This window comes from Euprymna scolopes, chromosome 7 (assembly GCF_053919585.1).
Source record: "Euprymna scolopes isolate OS-2025 chromosome 7, ASM5391958v1, whole genome shotgun sequence".
Lineage (NCBI taxonomy): Eukaryota > Metazoa > Mollusca > Cephalopoda > Sepiida > Sepiolidae > Euprymna > Euprymna scolopes.
Genome location: NC_136488.1, coordinates 98,588,262 through 98,612,839, shown reverse-complemented (window position 1 = coordinate 98,612,839; position 24,578 = coordinate 98,588,262). Strand labels below are relative to the sequence as shown.

The window sequence follows — 24,578 nt, the reverse complement described above, 5'->3', positions numbered from 1 at the left end:
GTACTTGATCACAAATAGTGCATTAAGGTGCAGCTTCCATTTTGAGTAACTATGCATGCATTAGATGTTTATGTCCGATTCTAACTGTGTAATATTATAGCTTATCTTTGACTAGGAAATATTTCTATGGAGCCCACACTATCTACCAAGCTTCAGCCCCTGCCCATTGCTGCAATGTTGCATCTGTACTTGTTTTACAAATACCTTAATGGAATGCACTCTGAAAAACTTGCTGCACTGGGGCTGCCTCGATATAGATATTCTGGACCAACCCATCACTCAGTAAAATCCCACCATTTTTCTGTAAAGTAACCCGGATGTTGGAGGGCTCTACTATAATAGCTTCTTTCCTCAAACTGCTAATCTTTGAAATTCCCTCCCGGTCCTAATTTTCCCTCACTGTACCAACATGCAGACATGTAAATGTAATGGGAACAAATATCTCAATGCACAACTCTCTACTTAGGATGCCCCTATAGGTATGATCCCTAATTATCAGTACCCTCTTACATCTCAATGACAATTGCCTTATTTGGAGTAAATGAAAACAAAACAAACCAAAAAAAATTCAATTCAAGGAGGTAGATTGCTCTTGTTCTATCAACGATGACTTCGTAGAAATCATAAGTAATTTATAATTGTATTCTTAGTATTGTCCCACTGCGGATTCCTGAGTTTAACGAGATACATTGGAAGAAAGTCGGAGGTTACATTGGCCAACACTGTGAGAATAAAAACTAAGAATAGCGTTAGATGTTAATATATTTATAATCCCTGGGTAAGTCCATTATTCCTGCAGTAGGTATATCAGCTTATCTCAATAACAACAAAATAAAATGAAGATAATCATAACAGGAGAGTAGAAAGTAAACCTCGGGTTTACTTTCGCCAACCTCATACCTATCGCTTTTCTTATTTTGTCCTTTAGTCCTCACATTCCATAAGTGATGTTTCTGACAAAGGGAGAATAATTGTTTTCTGGCAGCTTTTTTTTCTTTAAATAGTATTTCTAAACCCTTTTGTTAGCTCCTTACATAAATTGGTTTCATACTTTATCTGGAGCGATTTCCATTAAAAAAAAAAAAAAAGAAAAAAAAAAAAAAAACAGAGTACTGCCCCACCAACCGCAGAAAAGAATGTACAAACTACACATTGACTGCCAGTAACATAATTCTCTCTCCTACTCAATTTATATTGAGTAGACCGCACTGGGGGGGGGGTTCACTCACTGTAAATAACCCGGAGAAATCCATCAATTTATATTGAGTAGGGGAGAGAATTATTAATTATAGAAAACGTATGTATTTTTATGAATAAGCAAAATAAATGTAAAAAACTTACTTATCAACATGTTTCATAATCCGTGCACATCATAAATGGTAGGTAAATATCATAGGATAGATAAAAATCTTAAAATAATAATTTGATAAATACTGGTTGGGTAGAGGCAGCAGATGAGGGCAGAGGTGATGAAATAACAGAAGGAAAAATCGACATTGGCCATAACATTTAGATTATTTAAACTAAGATCATTGTCGTCCAACATGCAAGTATTCTTTTCACCTGAACATAAACGCATGTATTAAGTGTGCTCTGACAGACAGTGACACCATTCTGTTATCTATCCAAGGTTAAAGAAAGACTATATAGTTTTAAAATATATATATATATTCGCTAATACAGAATATTTTATTATCGCTAAATCAACAACAAAGAAAGCGACATAACTTTAATAGAGATAACAAAAACTAGCAAATATCAATAGTGTACCAGTATACGCACTCGGCCATAGAACCTATGGTTCGAGATTTGAGCACTGATATAGTCAAACTTCGCTGATGAACTGTAGAGAAGCGAAACACGTGTACGTAGAGTACTGTTTTAAAAGTAAAATAAAAGATTATATATATATATATATATATATATAATCTTTTATTATATATATATACACACACACACACACACATATATATATACAGGGTGTCGCAAAAAAGCTGACGGATTTTAAATTTGATTAACTTCCTCAATATTTAAGTTATGCTTACCAATTTTCATATCTAGGGAGATGAGCCTCTCCCTGATTTTTGGAGATATAATAACATATAGTCTACTTATTCTAATTTTATTTACACAACTTAATCTAGGGCATTTTTTTTTACAAGGTCTAATTTTAGTTATGAAAAATGATGTTAAGCAAATGTCCACCATTTTAATTTTCACATTCTTGTGCTCTCTGCGGGGCATTGTCCAGCTCATCACTTAATGTTTCAGGGCTATGACCCTAATTTCCTCATCTCTATTGTTTTTAAGGGCATTTAGTGTGGCTGGTTTTATTGCATTGGGAATAAGGGAATTTATCGTGTTGAAGTTTCGTTGAAATTCTCTTTGAGTTTCTGATATTGACTCATTCAACCGAAAATACGACTCTACGATAAATATCCGCTTTTCGGTAGTGTAATGACTCATGATGCCATTGGAAGGGTTACTCTAGATTATCTGACAAAATAAAAGGATAATAGGAAAAATTAAGAAAGTTATGATTTTTTTTTAACCATCAGCTTCTTTTGCGACACCCTGTGTGTATATATATATGTGTGTGTGTGTGTGTGTGTGTGTGTGTGTCCTAAAAATAGAGGCGATATTTGTTGATCTTCTATGTAGGAGACGCTAATACTGAATATTTAATTATCGCTAAAAATCAACAAGAAAAAAATCGACATATATATAGTTAAAATTACAAAGGTAACTCTCTTCATCGATTGTTTGCTATGTTCAAATTTAACTGAGGTTTGGATTTTAATATAATTCATCCTTCGGATTCCATATCATTCCTCTTAGACCTTATTTATAGATTAAATCATTTATTCTTTGACTTTGACTTTTCTTTTATTCTATTTAATTCTATTGAAAAAGCTTTCCAGCTAACAAAAATGTTTTGTTATATTTTCAATATATATAAGAAACAGTGCTTTTGTTTCAGAAAGTATAGTGTGATAGTCATCAAAGAAGCAAGCGCCCACGTGCTTGTGGCTTGTGTGACTGTAAGTACAACAATAACAAACTTACCTTCAGCTAGGATCTGAAAGAGAGACGCCATGAAAACTGACTGAGATTTTATACCAAACCTGAGTCGCATGTTTACAGGTCATGTGATGGGGGGGGGGGGTTAAAATGGTGTGAAAAGTGGAAGAGGGGAAAAAAGGGAAGGAAATGAAGTCAACAGGCATTTTGTTTAACCACTACCAAGAAGCAACTGTTGCAAGAACGAATTTATTTAGGGGGGGGGGGTCGGAGTCGACAACTGAAGTTATTTCAACCTATAGTTTATATAGGAAAGTTGAATTATTAAAAATAAGCTGTTAAACCGAATACAGGGCGAAAGTTCCAAAAAAGCCAAAAACACGGCAAACGTAAAATAAAAAGTAAATAAGTAATAAGCTGTATTCGTTTTCAACATCAGATAAACTGAAAACGATATCAGAATGGAAGCTCAAACTAGCCAGAATTTGAAATTGATTCAAACAATTACTTTCCAGAATTATTAAACATGAACATCATCTTCATTTATAGTTTATGAATATCGTCAGACTATATTGTCTATTTTTTTTTTTTTTTTTTAATTTTTGATAGGGATAGAGGCCGGTTTTTATTCAAAACTTTTACGACAGAGATCTGCATAGATTTTTGAGTTCAACAAAGTTTCCCGAGTCTGAATAGATGCACCTGAAGAAGATCAGAAGTTATATCGGGTAAAACGTTGTGAGAATAACACCTAAGTTGAGAATAGCAGACTAAATAATACAAATGATCCAAATTATCAATCCTTATTGAAAAAAATTATGAAACTAACTACTTTGTTATTATTTCATTTACAAAATAAAAAATGTCATTTCCACAACACTGAAAAAATTAAATAGAAAAAAATAATAATTAAAAAGAAAAAAAATGCAAAATCTCTTATTTACAATAACTCACCATGAAAAGATTCTGCTTGAAAACACTCTTGTGGGTACATTCATTCCAAGTACTAAGAATTTACCTGTAGAAAGAAAAAAAACATCAGTGACTTTAGTGAACATAATTATATTTAAAAATATGTTTAGCGTTGAATATTTTTACGTATAAAATAAATTCAGATTTTCCCCTATTTCATTGACTCGCATAGCTTCATGAAAAAAAACCTGCATAAAATTCCTTCTTAATATGTAAGTAATAGTAGTTCATATGTTGCATGTCCTAATCAAAAATGTTTTATTTCCAATCGAGGTTTTTTTTACCAAAGGAAAGTGGACACTCACTGATAGTCGAGTAAAAAATAGTATGGTAAGCCAACACATGTAGGAACGTAGAAGACTTGTGTATACTATACTTGAATGAGACATTAGCTATCCTAAATTTTAATTAGTCTCAAAATTTATTACACTGGAGAAGTGAAATAGCAAGCATATGTATACACAAAGATACTTTAAGATAACTGCACACGAAAATTTTCTTTTGGAATATAAATTATTAATAACAATAATAATAATGATAAATATAATTATAAATAATAATTAATAAACAAATAAACTGGCATAAATTAAATTGTATGCAAAGGACATCCAGATTAAAACAAGGTCAGTTTCTATCACAAAGAAAAGGAAAGACCTATCAATAAAATAACGAACAAAGAAAGGTGTGAATTAGAAGTCAAGTGAATCTTTGCTTGATAAACGTGTGACCATCGGCAGCGATAAATGTGTGTGTGAATAACTAAGAACCTGGTTGGCTAACTAGCAAATTCAGCATCACAGGAATATATAACAATATGCAATAACATCGTTTCCATAACAGTATTCTGTCATATGTTTTCCAAACACACGCACATATATATATATATATATATATATATATATATATATATATTGTGTACAGAAAGTTGTTAGTTGAGAGATCATTGGTACCGTCGGTTTCAAGCCCGATAATAAGGCCCGTTTAAGGTATCCTTATCAAGCTCTCTTCAGCCAATATTCGTCTCTGAAGAAAGCTTGATAAGGATACCTTAAACGGGCCTTATTATCGGGCTTGAAACCGACGGTACCAATGATCTGTCTCAACTAACAACTTTCTGTACACAAAATATAAATACGCTCTTACAATTTGGATTTTCCTTTTAATTGAGCACTCTGCTGGAATTCTTTTTCCAAAAAAAACCTAATCATATATATATATATACACACATATACATACACACACACACACACACACACACACACATTTTTCTTTCTTTTTTTTTTTTTTTTAAATTAATTTCAACCTTTCCAGATCTCACAAAGCAGAAAAATATTTTGATGCATTTTTTTTGTGTTAAACTTTGGAATATTTCCAATAATTATGACAAAGAGAATTTGGATCACAACACTGCATTCGTAACGGCAATCTTTAAAATAGATTCCGACAATTATTTTCAGAGAACTAATATTTCTAAAAAGTAAATATCAAGTACACCTTTGACTTACAGTATATAAAAATCATGGGGACTAACTTAAAGTTCAAATTACGTTTGAGGTAGAGTATTTGCCTTTTCTTTACTGATCCCTCTCTGCTAGAATTACTAATATACATGACTGAGAATTATCCTCACGTTTCAGTCGATGTGAAATCTGACCTTCATTAGGTGCGTGTTGTTGAACTTAGGGATTATATATATATATATATATATATATATATATATATATATATATATATATATATACTAGCAATATATATATATATATATATATATATATATACTAGCAAGGTACTCGACGTTGCCCAGGATTGAATGATGACAACAAATACTACTTTTGTCATCAAAATCGATGAAATCGACCATTTTTCAATCAAATCGATTGATTGCCTGCACTAATTGGGAACCCATCGCGATGCACCTGAAGAAGTTTCACATTCCTCTCACAGTGATTAATTCACAATATGTTGTAGTCTATATTGCACTGTAGAGAACCTGTTGATTTCATAAAATTATTTTTATATATAACAGACTGCATTAAAATTGAAAATGAAAAGGTATCATGCTTCAATTGTGCTCTAAACAGAAACATTCATTTCGAACGTGCCATTGTCATATCTAAGAACCTACTGTTGATTTTATATGTCTGGCATTACTGGTTGTGCGGTAATGATGGCTTGAATTTCAGTTTAAAACGAAAAGGTCAAGTATCATTGCGAAATTGTGCCTTAAACAGAAACATTCATTTCGAACGCGCCTCTGTCATATCAAAGAACCTACTGTTGATTTTGCATGTTGGACCATAGAGAACGAACATGCACACACAGACACATGCACAAAAAAAGTTCCTTTTATTTAATAGTAGAGATAAAGATTTGGTCAGAGTTTACTTGCATGGTAAAGTATTCTCATGCCGGGTTTCCTGACAAATCCTTGTACAAAAAGATCAAAGAAACTCGAAAATGGTGTCTGATAGATAATACACACTCTCCCGAATTGGATACTTAACTATACTATAGTTTACATATACTGTTGTGTTTTATTGATCTTTCAGGATTCCAGAGCAAGAATTCATCTGGTCTGGTGATGTATCCCATCTTAGTGTTGTTACTTAAGGTCACATTCGTCATATGAGCGTATGTTTAACCACGTTAAGGGACCTTATTCAGATTTCAAATAATATATTATTGTAAATATTTGGTTAGGATTTACTCGTAAGATGAAGTATGTTTAAGTTATGCTGAAAACATTCAAGGATAGTGTCCAGCAGACTTTCAAACTCTTTCCTATTCTTAGTTTCGTCTATAGTGAGCTTAAATACTTAAACCTCTGTATAGGAGATATTAAGAATATCAGTGGTAATCATATACTTAAGACTTCTACCTAGTCATGGCTGATGGAACAAGAATATATTCCCATGCATTAAAAAAGGGATGGGTTCAAAATTCTATACGGCTCCCCCAATTGACAAGATACACCTACAGCAGGTTAGAGGTTATATTGGTGAGGATAGTAGTTGAAGTAATCCCAATAATACACATCGTCTTCTGTTAACAATAAATTGAGAATTTATTGTTATGATGGCAGACTATTTTAGCTATAACCAAAGGAAAGGTTAGACTCTATAATTTTTTTTTTTTTTCTCCACGTTAAAAAACGACCCTGGTGTCTAACTCTGTCCCGTGGGGAGGCATAGTAAATAGGTATAACCAAAGGAAAGGTTGGACTCTATAATTTTCCCTGCATGCATGTAGGCAATAGATGCTCTGCATTGGTGATCACTACTCTCATGTGAATTTAGCTAAGACTATGCACATAAAATAAAGAGAACTAAGGACTACAAGAGTAAACGTTAGAAAAAAATCATGTAGGAAAGTGATTCCTTATTGCAGATGACTTCCAAGTGTTGCTAATTCAGTTGTGCATCCACCAGGATCAGGTCATCATCAACTGATCCCTTTCGTGTCTTAAGGGACCTATTACATAGTTTTGGGCCATTGACGTTAATATGGGCCACACTTAGGACCATTTCAGATCACTGATGGCAGGCGATGTAACCATACCAGTTGAGATGTCGTCGTCGTGAGACATACTTTATCATGGAGGGATGTAGAGTGAGATTAGTAAGTTTCTCTATCCGAAGCACTACAGTTAGGATCGTGTAATTCTGACGCTGCTTCAAGGTGTGAAGAAAGTTATTCCCTATTGTTAAGTGCTTGTAATTTATTGCTGAAATATATTTCTTGCTTTCATCTCATGATATAAGAAAACTTACAGCATACGGTGTTATTTAAAACATAGGTATCAGCAGTAAAAGTGGTCTTTATCCATTATGTCATAGGTCCACGTGACTAGTTCAAAATTATGTAAAGATTATCGCGTTTGACATAAATATTCCCAAGAAAATGTTGGAGGTGGCATCGGCTGAAACATTCTTAAAATAACATCCAAGGTGATGACAATAGTCCAGTAATCCAAATAACGCAGCATCTTGTGTTGGATACACAATATCGACTTGGGAATCTTGAAATATTTCAGTGTAATAAAGTTTTGAAAAATAAAAATAGTTTTAATTTACGTAAGATTTTCTTCTCTATTTCATCAGCTATATATAGTTTATATAAAAAAAAATTCCTGGGATTCTAAGCAGTCTATAAGTAAACAAATTAACTCCAGGGAACATACGATGCATAAGATTTGGCTAGGTTTCAGATTTTTGTTTTTTAGGGTCGAATTCTAACCAAGCCAACTAAAAGAAATGGAACAAATATAATGCGTGTTAGTCACCGTATCTTGTGCATTCTTCATCAGTGCCTACTGCCAATTTAATGGCATTTATGGATGCCAAGCTTCAAGATTTATGGATTTTCAAGATTCAAACTTAATATAAATCCTTATAAAACACCTTCTGTATTTATAAAACTCAATGTCTGTGTGTTCCATTATAAAATGAAAGATTACAGGATCTACATAAAATCTAAAAATGTATTTTTCTGTAAAATTTACTGGGGAAAAAAAGGGAAGTATCCCCGAATTTTTCAGTGCACCTTTAAGCTTTATATATATATTTTATTTTTATGAAATTTAAATAATATGTATACAATTAAAAAAAAAATGTAAAAAAAATATTCAGGAGGACACTGTTGATCGTCTCATCAGTACAAGGTGTGCTCTTGAATATGCTTTATTTTCACTGAACCATAATCTCCAAATTTTCATCTGTCATTATCTCAAAGACAATCTCCAGAATATTCCTGAACTTAATATGGCCATCAAAAAACAATCTCCAGAATATTCCTGAACTTAATATGGCCATCATAGACGAAATCAGGGTAATGCCAACAGAAGTTTATCAGAACCATTAACAATTTTGTATGTTGTAGCCAAGGTATGCAAGGATTGTTGAACATTCGTAGCTGAAACTTGGTAGACAATTCAGACATAGAGTGAAGTTTATTTAAACCAAATATGGTTGGATTGCAGAAAAGATTGTGAATTTTATTAACAATTTCATGGTTGGCATATTTTATGGGCCACCTATATAAAATTTCAAACTGAATATTTTATTTAATTCACGAGGGCAGATTGTTCTTATTCCGTCAGTCATTATCGGATAGACGTCTTCAGTCATGGAAGTTTCATTTAGCTTCAAGTATACAAAGGAATAAACAAACATTTTTTACAATAGAGATTGGATCTCAGTCGAGCATCTTCCATGAAAATAACGATAGAGAGTAGCAACATCTGTTTTGTGGGGAAAGATGCTGAAGGTAAGAGAAGTGGACCCCACCTCCACCACTTAGCTTCAGAGTCGACCTTGTACTGTGTCAAGGAAGGAGAGAATGTTCATAAGCAGTACCTCCACAGATGTGTCAACGGTATTCCACTTAAGGATTTATTGGGCTTTTATATAGGTAGGTAGAAACTGGAGGTAAGAACTTATCAGTTGCTATTTGAAGTGGTGGTTTCAAACAAAAATCAGACTGACAGAATATTAGTCAGTCTAGTGTGTGCCTAGTTTTCATTCAGTAAAATATATAATCTTGTGCAGCTCGCGAAAGTCATACTTCCCATTCTTTACCTTCTCTCACTTTGAGAAGAAGTTAGTTTATTGCTAATCGCTTGAGGTGTCCCTATTGGGGAATGTCGACAGAGTTCCCCAGACAATTTTTGTCTGGCTAGAATGCTTTTATTCTAAAGCGATTGCTTTAAATTACACTTTGAGTTAGATCTTTTCACCATGAGAGGAAGATAACTGCTAATAACCTGTTAAATTTTGGCTAGGAACAAACTGCAGTATCTGTTCTGATGCTAGACTTATTCTATTCTGTTCTCAGACAGTAAAAGAGAAGTCTTTCTAGATTGAAAAAAAAAATTGAATTTTTGTTCAAATCTAAAGTTCCCATTTTGGGGGAACTGGATATTCCTCACATTAAAACCCTCGTGTCTAATATTGCCCTCATGGGGAGGCAAGTAAATAGGAAGTAAGGATAAGAACTGGTCTGATAAGAAAGGAGCTTCTGTGCTGAAAATTAAATTCCAATTCAAAATCCTATGCATTGTAACTCTTCTTGTTCATACATACACATTTCTTTTTTTCTTTCTTTTTTTGATGCCGAGTTAAGCTGAATAAGGAAAGATCAAACGATTAATAAGGATTATTGTCTAGAAATGGATTAACAATAAAAACAAAACATTTGAAGCTTATTAGTTTTTTTAGATTAGGGTTAATAATTTGATTATTTGGACTACTATTCTCAACCTATGAACCCATATTTTAATTGTTAAAAGCACTGATTAACAATCAGTTCCAAGCGACACTCTTCTGGAGGTTGAAGTTTCAATCCTTGCTAAAATTGTATTCTTTGTACCACCCGCACTGAGGATTAAACTTTCGACGTCTAGAAGATTGCTGCTTAAAACTGAATTTAGCTTAGCACCTTATCCGTTACGCCATGTATACAATTGCGAATTACTTAAGATTTCTACCAGGTCATGGCTAAAGAAACAAGTGCATGCTGTCCTCATAGATTAAATAACGAATTCCATTTAAAATTCAGTACAGATTCCAGTGTTCGACAAGATACCCCTAAAAAAGGTCGGAAGTTACATTGGTCGAAATGTTGCAAAACGTTACACTCAAGATAAGAACAGTAGTCTGAATAATCCAAAAGTCGTGTTACTCCTACCAAAATTGTAACAAGAATAGAAGAACAATCACACAGATTATGGTGACGCATCATTTTGTGCCATGAAAATGGTGTTCATACAGAGTTTCTTGATGTGTAACATTAACTGTATCCACTGTTTTATTTTCTTTGCTGTTCTTCTGTTTTGTAACTTTTTGAACCATTCTGTGCATATATGACGGACCCTCCGTCAATTTTGATGTATGAGGGCTGCCACAACAACTAAGTGGCTCGGAAATCCACACAGATGATTTCTTTATAGGCTTTGTGCAGAACTAACCACACTTTTTGGTACAGCTACTAATCTTCGTGGGGCAATGGCTGCCACAAGACAGAACAGACAGTAGATCTTAGGTTTTATATCAAAATTTTTCTTTCTCCTAGATGCATGTCTTAAGACTGGGGGGTGCATCTCTCCCAGTAAATTAAACGTGCCTCCAACTTGGAAATTTCTACGTCCCGACACGGTACATACAGTGCCTAGCCTTCCCAAATGGTCACCCATCTGGTACGGGCCAGGTTCATCGTTGCTTAACTTCAACTGGTATGTCAACATGATTGTGTCATATATATGCTGTACATAAACACAATGAGATATCATATAACACAAGGCAAAAGAGAGAAAAAAAATCAATTGTAAAGACATTTTAGATGTCTTAACCACATGAAATCATTTGATAATGGAAAATACTCAGATAAACTTTAAATTTATGCACTTAGCAGAAATCTTTCATTTATATTCTATTTTGTTATTGTTACTGCTCGTTCACCACTTATCAAGTTCAACAATTATTCGAGGATAATGGTTAATAAGATGGAATGACTGTTAGCTGAAAGATGAACACCATTATAGGAATACTAAAATTGATCTATGCATTACTTAACGTAATACATCATGATAACATTTATACTCGGAAACAAATTTTCTAGTCTGTCGTGTTATGCTACTCTCCGTCAGAAACAGAGCAGGTAAGCTAACCTATAAAACGAGCAAAGTGTCTACCTTGTATTATGTTAATCGCCATAACTGGATAGCATCGTCATATGAAATTATTATCAACGAAGGAAGGAGTTTCATTAACATTTTCACTGTTGCACCACTACGTATCCAGGCCAAGAGCCACTTGAGAATCAGGATTAATGGAGTAGAAAAATTGTCAGTCAATGGTGTGAAATAATTTTGATTACAATTGGGGAAGTTTATGACAAATGAGCAATTTAAAAAAATAAATAAATAAAAATATCTGTTTATGTAGAAGGTGGTCCAAAAGTCATGTCATCCCCTATCGAAAAGAAAAACAATCACTAAAGCAAAGTTTCAAAAATGATATCACACAGGTGATTCCGCTGCATCATTTTGTGCCATGAAAATGGTTTTCATACACACTTTCTTGATGTGGGATGGTGTTAAGGAAAGTGAATCAACTGAACCCGTTACGTGTTCTGTTCTACTATTGTAGTATGTGTACTTCAAGTGTTATTTTTTTGAACCAGCTTGTAGAACCCCAGGATACGGTGGCTCTAGGATTGTTTTTTTTTTTTCCGGTTACGATGTGGAATACAATGTTTTTCTAGGCCCTGGTATGGTATTTGCCCCACCTTATGGTGTTATTTAAAATGTTATTTGATTATAGACATGTGTATTATATACTGTACTGAACTTTGTTACTGATTTTTAAAGCCATATTTCGGGGTTCTACTATGTATGCATATATATATATATATATATATATATATATTCTAGGTCAGAAATATACAGAAGTAAAAACCATTGAATTTCAATAGGGTTGTTGAGAGTGTTCAATTAAAAGAGCAAGATATAATTTTATTCAATTCAGGTAAACAAAATTACCATAAGTCGTCACAGTAAATCTACTGCTTCACTCTTAAAAGACGTCGTCAGGCGATAATATAACTCTGGTCTTAATGATAATGAAAACCGATTATAAAAAAAATAGAATAAAACAGAAGAGAAAAAGTTTTTCTCGAAATTAAGTGTCTAAACGTATTTAAAAAAATTTTTTTAAGGAAGGGGACGCTAGTTTAATCAGTCGTAATGAAGGTGTCTTTCGTTGTTTAAGTTATGTTAGAACGCTCACGCGCGATCAGAAATAATGAATCTGCCACTCGAAGGCCTCGTTCGTGGGTTATAGAAATGAATATGTTCACAGAACATTCACATAAGTTTCAATAATTGTTACATTTTTCACAGGATCTAAAGACGCCATTGAAACTTTCCTTCAATTCTATATGGGGACAGTACGCGCAATTTTTGGTTATGTCCAATAACGAAATATGTAAGAACACACACACACACAAAAAAAAAATGAAATTCAAATTTTAAATAGATTTTCTTCGTTTCATGAAACAAAAATAATATTTAACACAAAAAATATCTCTAAGAAGAATATATTAAAAAAAAAAAAAGAAAAACGTTAAAATTAGATTTTTTTATTGGTATTTTAAAGATTTAACACAAAAAAGAACTCGTTTTGATTCAATAAAGCCTTGTAACTTTAGCTTCTCTTATCTTGCTCTTTAGACATATTCTATGTTTATGACAAAGGGGGAATAATTGCTGGTTGTTGCTATCTATCCATATAAGACGTATTGTTGGCTAGTTTTTATTTTATCTTGCAGCTGTATTATTTTTAGCTCCTTTTAAGTGGCTTAATGGCTTGTCTAGAGTGATTTCTATAAAACACTATTGGCTCTTTTACAGTTGTCTGCAAGAACAAACAGATTTTAGTTAAAAAAAAAAACCATGTTAAAAGCTTTTTACTTAACCTTTATTTCATATTCTTTATAAATTTTGTTTAGAGGCAAAAATGGTAAACATGCCTATATTTGAAATTATTATCATATTGCAACACGTGCAACGCCATGTAAATACTTCTAGTGAGATATAATTATATTTACACACATATGATGCTATTCATAAAGGCCATTCTGATGTGTAACAGTGCCAATGAAAGTGAATAAACTGAATTCGGACCATGTTCTTTTTTTGCTATCACTGCATTATTTGAACTTCTATTGTTATTTTCTTTTTAATAAGAGTAAAAAGGCTTCTGAACCAATATATATATATATATATATATATATATATATACACACACACACACACACACACACACTGGCAGGGAGCCCCGGCATTGCTCGAAATTGAATAATGATCAACCAATGTTTCACACTCTCATTTTTTTTTTTTTTTTTTTACATTTTCACCCCAAACAAGGCACATTGCCACTTTGGTGTAGGGGGCTACTATCAGGGGCAACAACTACTGGGGTACTATGTAGGGATTTCGGCAGCAAGATGTTGGTTCACGTTGCACTTGAACTTCTGCCCGTCAGTACAGTTGGGGAAGCAGGGACCTGGAATGGAATTCCAAAGTCTAGCGGTTCTGGGGAAGAAACTACTGGAGTAGAAAGATCTTTTACATCTAGGGATCTCTACAGTGTGGGGGTAGGAATTTTGCAGCCTGTCGGGTCTGTCGAGGGTGTTCACGTCGTGGGGGCACAAGTGCTTGCAGTTCGTCAGAGCATTCACCATTAAAATACTTGTAGAACAGACAGAGGGATGCAACGTTTCGTCGATGGGACAGAGGCTGAAGCTTAGATGCCAGTCATTGAAATCAGTGAAATCGCTTTTTTTTTTTTTCAATTAAATCGAGTGATTGCCTACTCTAAGAGAAGGACCCATCGCAGTGCACTGGGAGAAAGCTTCACATGCCTCCCCACAGTGACTTAATCGACAATACATTCAAGTCTTAATTGCACTGTAGAGAACCTGCTGTTGATTTGATAAAAAAAAAATTATATTTAATAACTTGAATTAAAGTTTAAAATGTTGCAAGTTTCAAGTATCATGCTTCAATTGTGCTATAAACATAAACATTCATTTTGAACGCGCCCCTGTCATATCAAAGAACCTACTGTTGCTTTTATATGTCTGGCCTTATTGCTTGTGCAGTGATAGTGGCTTGAATTTTAATTTAAGATGAAAAAGTCAAGTATCATGGCGCAATTGTGCTATAAACTGAACCATTCATTTCGAACGCGCCCCTACCATATCAAAGAACCTACTGTTGAGCTCATGTTGTAATAAAACTTCTCAAATGCACTTGTAATGTTAGACTCTGTAAGGTGTTAACTTTGGTCAAAATCATCTATTCCTTCTTTCATCGGATTAATTTGATTATTGATACTTATCAATGTAAAACCTATCTAAGAACACTGCCAGGCACATAAAGTACTTTCGTGTGAAATTTCATAAAAATCGGCCCAGCCGTTTTCGAATCCATGGAAAGGAACTTACACACAAAGTTCCTTTACACACACACACACACACACACACACACACACAATGTGACACAATTAATACACATAGGTAAAATCATAAGAAAACACTACCGCGCTAACAGTTATATTCATTACTTGACCTCATATTGCAAATCTAATTGTTTTACTTTTCTCTCAAGGTCAAAATAATAAACGACTATATTTTGCTTCTGAATTTTTGAAATGCGGATTGATAATTTGTATTATTTGGACTATTGTTCTCATTTTGAGCATAATTCTGACAAGGTTTCGGTCGATGTAACCTCCGACTTTCTTCAAATATATTTTGTTGAACTCGGGAATCTTTTTGGTTGAACTCAGGAATCTACACGGAATTTCCGCAAGGACCCTTGGCATAACAGATACGGTATTAAGTAAAATTAAATTCTAAATGATACTCTTCTAGAGGCTAAAGATTTGAATTCTCCGTGCAAGCGATACTAAGAATACAACTGTGAATTATTTAAGATTACTATCTGGTCATGGCTGACGAAATGAGAGCATGCTTTCCGCCCCTGTTAATTAAATAAAGAGTTCCGTTCGAAATTCCGTGCAGATTCCCAAATTCGACAGAAAGATTCATGAGTTTGACAATATAGACCTGGAGAAGATCGGCGGTTAAATCGGCAGAAATGTTGTGCAAATAACATTCAAGATGAAAGGAATAATCCGAAATTATTTATTGCATCGCCACACGAGCAAACGCCGGTGAATATCTGTTTAGCTATAATCATATACACACAGATGTTATCATAGTGCAGATGTTAGTCTTATCGGATTTGGCGTAGAAATAGACATTGGTATGATTATAATATATATCGTAGGAGATGCGGTAAAAATATATATTAAAGGAGGAAGTGAAAAAAATGCGTGCGGTAAACAAATGAGTGATATACCTTTTTAAGAGGGTCTTCATTTTAGCAGATGCTTCGGAAGAAAGCATCGCAAGAACTAAGACTTTTAAATGCAGTTGTCTGAATATAAAACGAAAGTGGATACACGAGGGTGAAAAAAAATATACAAACAAATAAAAGTAGAAATAAAAAAAATTAAAAAAAGATGAAAAATAAAAAGAGGTCAACGTTAATCCTTTGTTCAGTTCGTTGGCAGTTACTCTGCAATGCTTTCTTCGGGGCACCTGCCACAGATTAAGTATTAAAAGAAGAAGGAAAAGAAAGAAAAGGAAATTTGTAAATCTTTCCTGGTTATAGCAAAACTAAACGATTAACTTTCATAAATGCAGGTGTGTACTAAACAGACAGAACTTTGTATAGAGATCAACAGCAAATAAGAGAATAAATGAAAAAGAAAACAAATCTTGCTGAACAGGGAAAATAAACTAAAAAAAAAGGAAACAAGGCAGGAGGCTTATACGTTCACAATCATTCTCAATTTGATCTTTATTCCTGCTTCAGTGATATATCAGATAGATAGCAAATCCCTTTGAAAATTTGTTTGAAGATTAGGATTCTCGACAAACAAATTCAAAAGCAACAAAATAAACAGATTGTTTAATGGCAAACATTAAAATAAACAAAGGGAGGCTATCAGAAACTGAAAATAAAAAAAAATTAATCAAAATTAAACTCAAACCAGACAAAAGACGACACTGAACAATTGTATGAACAGTTTATTTTATTTTATTCTTTTTATGTTTCATAGATCAGTGGATTCTCTGTTAAACACGTCAACTTTTGATTGAAAGTTAAATAAAATTAATATCAAAATTCTTCCGACAAAATTTCGGCAGCGCAATGGTATTAGAGAAGGCTTAATTTTCATCAGAAATCTTCGAAACAAAGTCTATTTTGAAATCTAAAGAAACACTCAAAAGTTCCATTACATACTAGCTGGCTTCATGAAGTCAGCAATTTAAAACACTTTAAACAATAAACATTTCATTCATAAAACTCTTGTACACACAAGACAAAACCTTTCACGCATATTCATACTAGCACAGTTACTCAACGTTGTCCGGGAACATTGACAACAGAATAGAAGAGTTAAAAAGTCTAATCTCTTTCTGCACTTATCCAGCGTACAACCTAATCTCTGACAATTTCGTATCGACATCTTTTGCCAGGTTACGTAAGCAACTGAAAGATGCCGAAGCGATTAACCAATGAAAAGACAACAAATTTGAATTCATGGTATGTTTGAAAAACTCCACTTTGATACTTCTCATACGCAGTAATTTGCAATTAGCTAACCATCTCTTACTAACTTTAAGACTTACGTTTTCAGCCTCTTTCATCTTGCTTCTATTTAATTCTCTCTCTCTCTCTCTCTCTCTCTCTCTCTCTCTCTCTCTCTCTCTCATTGTTAACCGTCGAATAAAAAAGAAAGAATTTTTAAAAAGGAATAGTCTATTATATACGAAAAGGGAATATCACCAAAATTAGTAATATTTATTTATACCATGGCTTCAGAATTAAATATGACAAGTAGAAAAAGACTAAGTTTTGCTGATGTTTTTATTCTTTTACAATTAACTGACTTAGAAATCTCACCTTTTCCAGATCTAAATCACTTCGATAGCTGACCTAAAGAGTCACATATTTTTTTTTATAGTATTTAACAATTTAGTTGGCCAAAAAGTCTGTTTTTTTAATGTCATCTTTCTGGCATACAAAAGATCATTTTATATTGCCATTTTTCACATCCTGTGTTTGGTGTAGCGAGTACGTTGACGTCAATGTGTAATAAGCTCCCAAGCAGAGGCGGTCTTACATTTTTGCTTGTACTTCAGCCTATGAAATGAAACACTATTGACATCTGATGCTTTTTACTAAACAAAAGAGAAATAAAAAGCTGAAGTAACTTGCATAAAGGTATCGCATACGTATGAGAAGAATGCTGCTATAGGACGAGTGTGCCAGAAATGGTTTGCTCGATTACAAAGATTTTTTCAGTGAGAGACGCGCCTTGCTCTGGCCGGCCTAAGATGACCAACAATGATCAGGTGAAAGCCGTAGTTGAACAAAATTGCTGTTTGACAATCAGACAAATCTCATGATTTCCAAATCAAGCATGAAACAGGAATTGCATAAACTCAGTTGCGTATCTAAACTTGACCGTTTGAGTTTCTCCTTAAGAAAAAAAAACTTTTTTCAGCCGAATAAAATTTATTTCACAGAGGTGTGGATGACATTGTTATTGGTGTGAACTGCGAAAATACCTAGCTTCACTTGTCATGCAAAGTCTATTATGTTCAGTTGAATATTATCACACTTGACAAAGGTATGTATCTACACTTTTCTCTCGACTCCAGGAAAAGTAGCAATGAATGTTTATTGACAATGACTTCTCCAGAATAGATATTGTGTTCAGAAGGATTAGCTCGTTTGTTTTATTTTTACATGAAATCATTTTTGATTATCTAACTAGCATGGGTGCCTGGCGTTGCCCGAGTGTTTGGAGGTGTGTGTTTAGCAAAAAAAAAAAAAAAAAAAAAAAAAAAAAAAAAAGGTAGGCAGGCAGACAGGCTCGAACCCATGACACGAAGGCGAAAAAAAAAAGTGAAATAAAATCTGACATCTTACCGTTACTCTATGACGCGACAGGAAGTCTAAAGCGTTAAAATTTAACGTAGTCAATGAAAAACAAAAGATGACTTGCAGAAATGGCATTGCTTTTAAACCTCCCACGAAAGCAAATTAGTTTAATGTGGGGGAAAACCAGATTCCCCCCAAAAGGGGGCACTCTGGTAGTATAGTATCCAAATAAATTATCTCAGTATGAATGATTTCCCCTACATTGACCAAGGACCAATTACAGAACAGATACTACCCAGCCCGAAGGTCAGGCGCTTCCGTTCAAATAATTTATACAAAAAAGACAAACAAACACTGGAGACGACAGCACAGTGGGAATTTGTTTAACTCGATCAAAAAAAAAATTAAAAAAAATAAAGACAATGTCCGCTTGCAAATGTGAGATATTACGATCTGAGAAGTATGTGAATACTTCTTGTGGAATCTAACTGACGTGAAAAGTCCGATTTGAAAAGACTTTCGTGGATATATACAAACGTTCGTGCCCATTTTGCACTTTATATATTAGACTAGTGGGGGGGGTACCCGGCATTACCCGGGTGTTTGAAGGTGTGTGTGTTAAAAAAAAAAAAAAAAAAAAAAAAAAAAGCATTGCCGGGTAAAAGGAAAAAAAAGTTTGAGTAGGAAGGTAGAATTGAACCCTGAAGCCTTGACGTGAAGGTGGAAACGAAATGGGAAAAAAGCCAGACACCTAACCATCTCGGCCACGACGGGAGAGGAACTTATAAGCGCGTTAAGCGAAGGTTTGTAAAGCGAAATAAACAGGTGCAAGTAAGTGGCGTGATGTCTGACCTAGTTTTGCGCTGCAAGCCAGATCATTCGCTTTTCGAAAATGCGGCGAGCAGGTAAAAGTCGGGCGAATTAAATACACACGTGACCACCATTTGTAACTCTTAGATATTATCATTTAGACGTTATAAAAAGTTTTAAGAAGAGCGACCCCCCCCCGAGAAGTCCAGCGAAAAAAGCCTTTTACAGACATACACAAAAAGCAAACATACATACATACACACACAGATTTTCGCTTTTATATTTATAGATGCCGAAACAACACATTATGAGCAATTAATCGAACAAAAGTTGTTATTTCATCAATAACTTGATGGAATTAAAAGTTCATGCCTTTTTCCAACAGTATTTTATTTACCTTTTCTAAAGAAAGTTAAACACAATGTCAGGGCTGATTTTGCCAGACCTAGCTTTCAAGAAATGACTGAGTGTCAGCATTCCCTGGTAGGAGCACCTTAGGAGACTAGCAATGAACTAACCCTTTCAGAGAGAAGGTAAAGTCTGAGAGGGTGAAGCTTCTAGAACTAAACTATACTTCAGCAACAAAGTCACTGTGGGGCTGATTGTGAAGAACGTATCTCCAGCCAGTACAAACGTCTACTCATGCTGTTCCAGGTTTCCTATCAGCATATCTATCTCTGTTACTACATAAAAGGAACTTTGTGTGTGTGTCTGTGTGTGAGAATTCGTTCCCTATGGACTCCAAAACCTCTGGACCGATTTTTATGAAATTTCGCATGAAGGTTCTTTATATAACTAGCAGTGTTCTTATATAGGTTTTGTTTTGTCATGTCTTCAGTAAGTATCGACAATCAAAATAATCCGATAAAAGAAGGAACAGGCAATTTTAACCAAAATAACACCTTACACTGCCTAACATTACAAGTGCATTTCAGAAGTTTTATCATCACACAAACCGAAAGGTGCGACATACAAAATCAACAGTAGGTTCTTTGGTATGACAGATACGCATTCGAAATAAATGTTTCTGTTTAAAGAACAATTGCACCATGATATTTCTCTTTTGCATTTTCAACATAAATTCAAGCCATAATCACTGCACAAGCTGTAATGCCAGGCATATAAAATCAACAGTAGGTTCTTTGATATGACAGGGGCGCATTCGAAATGACTGATTCTGTTTAGAGCACAACTGAAGCATGTTGCTCGACTTTTGCATTTTAAACTATAATTCAAGTCATTACATATGAAAAATAATTTAATAAAATGAACAGTGGATTCTCTACAGTGCAATGTAGGATACAATATATTATAGACTAAGTCACTGTAGAGAGGAATTTGAGACTTCTTCCCGGTGCACCGCGATGGGTCCCCAACTAGAGCAAACAATCAATCGATTTGATTGAAAAGTTGGCGATTCTACTGATTTCGATGACAATAAAAAAAAATCAGAGTGTGAAACATTCGTTGATCATCATTCAATGGACAGCAACGTCAGATCTTTCTGCTAGTTAATGCATAAATGACCACTATAGATTCAATCATAATTGAATTCAGCACAAGAGATCTCATCGTCTGGAAATATTATCAATCAAGCATCCTCATTCAATGAGTGAAGTCCATTTAAAATCTTATCTCCTACTCATAAGAAAACCATAAAAGTCCACCCCATATTACTAATCAGTGATAAAACACTGTTGAACATTCATGATTGAAATTTGGTGGACAACTCATGGCATAGATTTGTATTTATTTATACCAAATATAGTTGGTTTGCAAAAAGGATTTTGATTTTTATCAACGATTCCATGGGTGGCATTTCTGTTGGATCACTCCCATATTTTAAATTCACAGAAGAAATAAAGGCTTAACTTTAAAAACAAGAATCATTTTCCCTATTCTGTATCAATGCTGAATGTCACACGTGGTACCCATCTCAGCATTCAGCTTAGATGGGCTGAGCCAATTTTTTTTGAAGGAAAAAATTTCTAGCCATAGGAGAGTATAAAGTGGACATTGAGTTGACTTTTGGCATTCTTATAATTTCCGCTTCCCTTATTTTGTCCTTTAGTGCTTACATTCCATAAACGATGATTATGACAAAGGGAGAAGGACTGCTGCAAGTGTTCCATAGTAATATTTTTGCATTTTTTGTATTTTTTTTTACATTTTCACCCCAAACAAGGCACATTGCCACTTTGATATAGGGGGCTACTATCAGGGACATAAGCTACAGGAGTATTATGTAGGGAGTTGGGCAGCAAGATGTCTATTCACATTACACTTGAACTTCTGCATGTCAGTACAGTTAAAGCAGCAAGGACATGGAAGGAAGTTTCAAAATCTAGCAATTCTGGTGAAGAAACTACTAGAGTAAAAAGCTCTCTTATATCTAAGGCTCTCTACTGTGTAGGGGTGAGATTCAGCTCCTAGTCGGGTTTGTCAAGGGTATTTACGTCAAGGGGGTACAAGTGCTTGCAGTTCGTCAGAGCATTCACCATTAAAATACTTGTAGAACAGGCAGAGGGATGCAACATTTCGTTGATGGGACAGAGGCTGAAGCTTAGATGCCAGTTCAAGGCCTATCAGGTTGGCGACTGTCTTTTGAACCTTGTCCAGGAGTGAGAGACTAGTAGAAGATGCACCAGCCCAAATGTGACAACAATACTCAATACATGGGGGAATGGTGGCCTTGTAAAGGTACAAGATACTTTTAGGCGTGAGTAGTTTTAGCCCGTCAGGAGAGATGATGACATTAGGTTTTGGCAGATCTTTTTTTTTTTTTTCTTTTTTTTTTGCAAATGATGCTATCGTTCTCACACCCAAAGCGTTTGGTATACTTAAATTCCTCATTGGTCACTCATCTGGAACTGACTAGGCTTAATGTCGCTTAAGAAGAACTGGTTTATCAACGTGATTACACATTATAAATAAATATAAAAATTCTTTTTCTTTGAGAAAATCAAATTGAATTCAATCTCTAAATTAACACATCAAAGAGTTTAAATAAAATGTGAAGGAAATTGAAACTTTCAATGACATTTTCCAAAATATAGGCAGGCAAAAATACATCCTCCAGAAAAATAAGCCAGAGATACTTTTAATTAAGGCAACTTAAAACATTGGCACTGATGTGATGCTGCTTATGAGATGAGTATGCTTCTTTTCTCTCAATTAGGTTATATTTCTATGACTGACAAAACAATGTTCAAGCAATCACAGACACATTACCATTATCTATGCACCATTTTTTTTTAATAAAAAATAATGATGCCACATGATTAAATGGAATGAAAATGGTTCTAGGGGCGAAACAAGAATGAGTACTTTTAAGATGCGTCTACTATATTTAACGATGAAAATGTGAATTTAAACTTAAGCAGGACAAACAAGGCAACAGACGCACATGCAAATGTTTTGATGCACCTAGAATATTTTGCATTGTTAGAACTTAAAATCCGATTTCAAATGTTATCAAGAGTGTGTTGCTAAATTGAATACGTAGGTGAAATTCCACAATGGGCGTTGCAGTTGTGGATACATGAGTGTCCAAACACGTTATGTTAACTAGCCCGGATTGTTAGCTAGCAAATTCGAGAGATCAATTTCTGTAAACTCTATGTACTTCTCAATCTATTCGCTCCCTCACTGTAACTAAGCAATAAGAATATACCATTATATTTTTAAACATGTATTTGTCGCTAGCAATATGCAACAAGTATTTGTCGCTAGCAATATGCAACAAGTATTTGTCGCTAGCAATATGCAACAAGTATTTGTCGCTAGCAATATGCAACAAGTATTTGTCGCTAGCAATACGCAACAAGTATTTGTCGCTAGCAATACGCAACAAGTATTTGTCGCTAGCAATACGCAACAAGTATTTGTCGCTAGCAATACGCAACAAGTATTTGTCGCTAGCAATACGCAACAAGTATTTGTTGTTAGCAATATGCAACAAATATTTGTCGCTAGCAATATGCAACAAGTATTTGTCGCTAGCAATATGCAACAAGTATTTGTCGCTAGCAATATGCAACAAGTATTTGTCGCTAGCAATATGCAACAAGTATTTGTCGCTAGCAATACGCAACAAGTATTTGTCGCTAGCAATACGCAACAAGTATTTGTCGCTAGCAATACGCAACAAGTATTTGTCGCTAGCAATACGCAACAAGTATTTGTTGTTAGCAATATGCAACAAATATTTGTCGCTAGCAATATGCAACAAGTATTTGTCGCTAGCAATATGCAACAAGTATTTGTCGCTAGCAATATGCAACAAGTATTTGTCGCTAGCAATATGCAACAAGTATTTGTCGCTAGCAATATGCAACAAATATTTGGCATTAGCAATATGCAACAAATATTTGGCGTTAGCAATATGCAACAAATATTTGACGCTAGCAATATGTAACAAATATTTGACGCTAGCAATATGCAACAAATATTTGGCGCTAGCAATATGCAACAAATATTTGACGCTAGCAATATGCAACAAATATTTGGCGCTAGCAATATGCAACAAATATTTGGCGCTAGCAATATGCAACAAATATTTGGTGCTAGCAATATGCAACAAATATTTGGTGCTAGCAATATGCAACAAATATTTGTTGCTAGCAATATGCAACAAATATTTGTTGCTAGCAATATGCAATGGGAGCACAGTGAGAAACTGGTGCTATTGTGATTTCAATATTTAGGAATGAATAGAGTAAGTTCAGGAAACTTCTGCCATTACTAACCATCAGAGCGTTACTGCTGACCACAAAGGGAAGAGTTTATAAGGTATATTGTATACAGTATTATGATGCATGGAAGTGAAGCCTAGCCAGTGAGGATTGAGGACATGCGTTGCATGAAGCCAAAATGATATAAAAATGATATGATGGATGTGCAATGTGAGTCTTAAATACAAGCCTTAAATCTAATGATCTCTGTTAAGTGTTGAGCCATTATGTTGAACAAAGATGGTGGTAGTAAATCAAATCAGCGAAGAATCAATGTAGTCGCGATCTTGAGTGTTGAGTATTTAGAACAAAGATGGCGTTATTAGATCGGTGAAGAATCAATGTAATTCGAATTAGCAGTGGTTCAGTCGTTTCAAGAGAGAGACTGACAGCGAACTGACTTGCATCCAAAATTTGATATTTTTATAATGAGGTCGGAGGCTTCTCGTTGGTTGATTGTTCTAACCTGCAGTTATAAATAAGATCGTCTAAACTCTTGCAGTCATACCCTCATTACAGAT

The 24,578-nt window shown here is 34.4% G+C and overlaps 1 long non-coding RNA gene across 2 annotated transcripts in view; it reads right to left on the bottom strand.

Moving 5' to 3' along the window:
* The window catches only part of LOC145279857 (uncharacterized), a 640,184-nt gene that overhangs the window by 32,113 nt on the left and 583,493 nt on the right, over positions 1–24,578 (bottom strand). For both annotated transcript variants that reach the window (XR_013868470.1, XR_013868469.1), the window contains exon 4: positions 3,976–4,039. This is a non-coding gene — a long non-coding RNA (uncharacterized LOC145279857). The remainder of the gene's footprint in view (positions 1–3,975; positions 4,040–24,578) is intronic.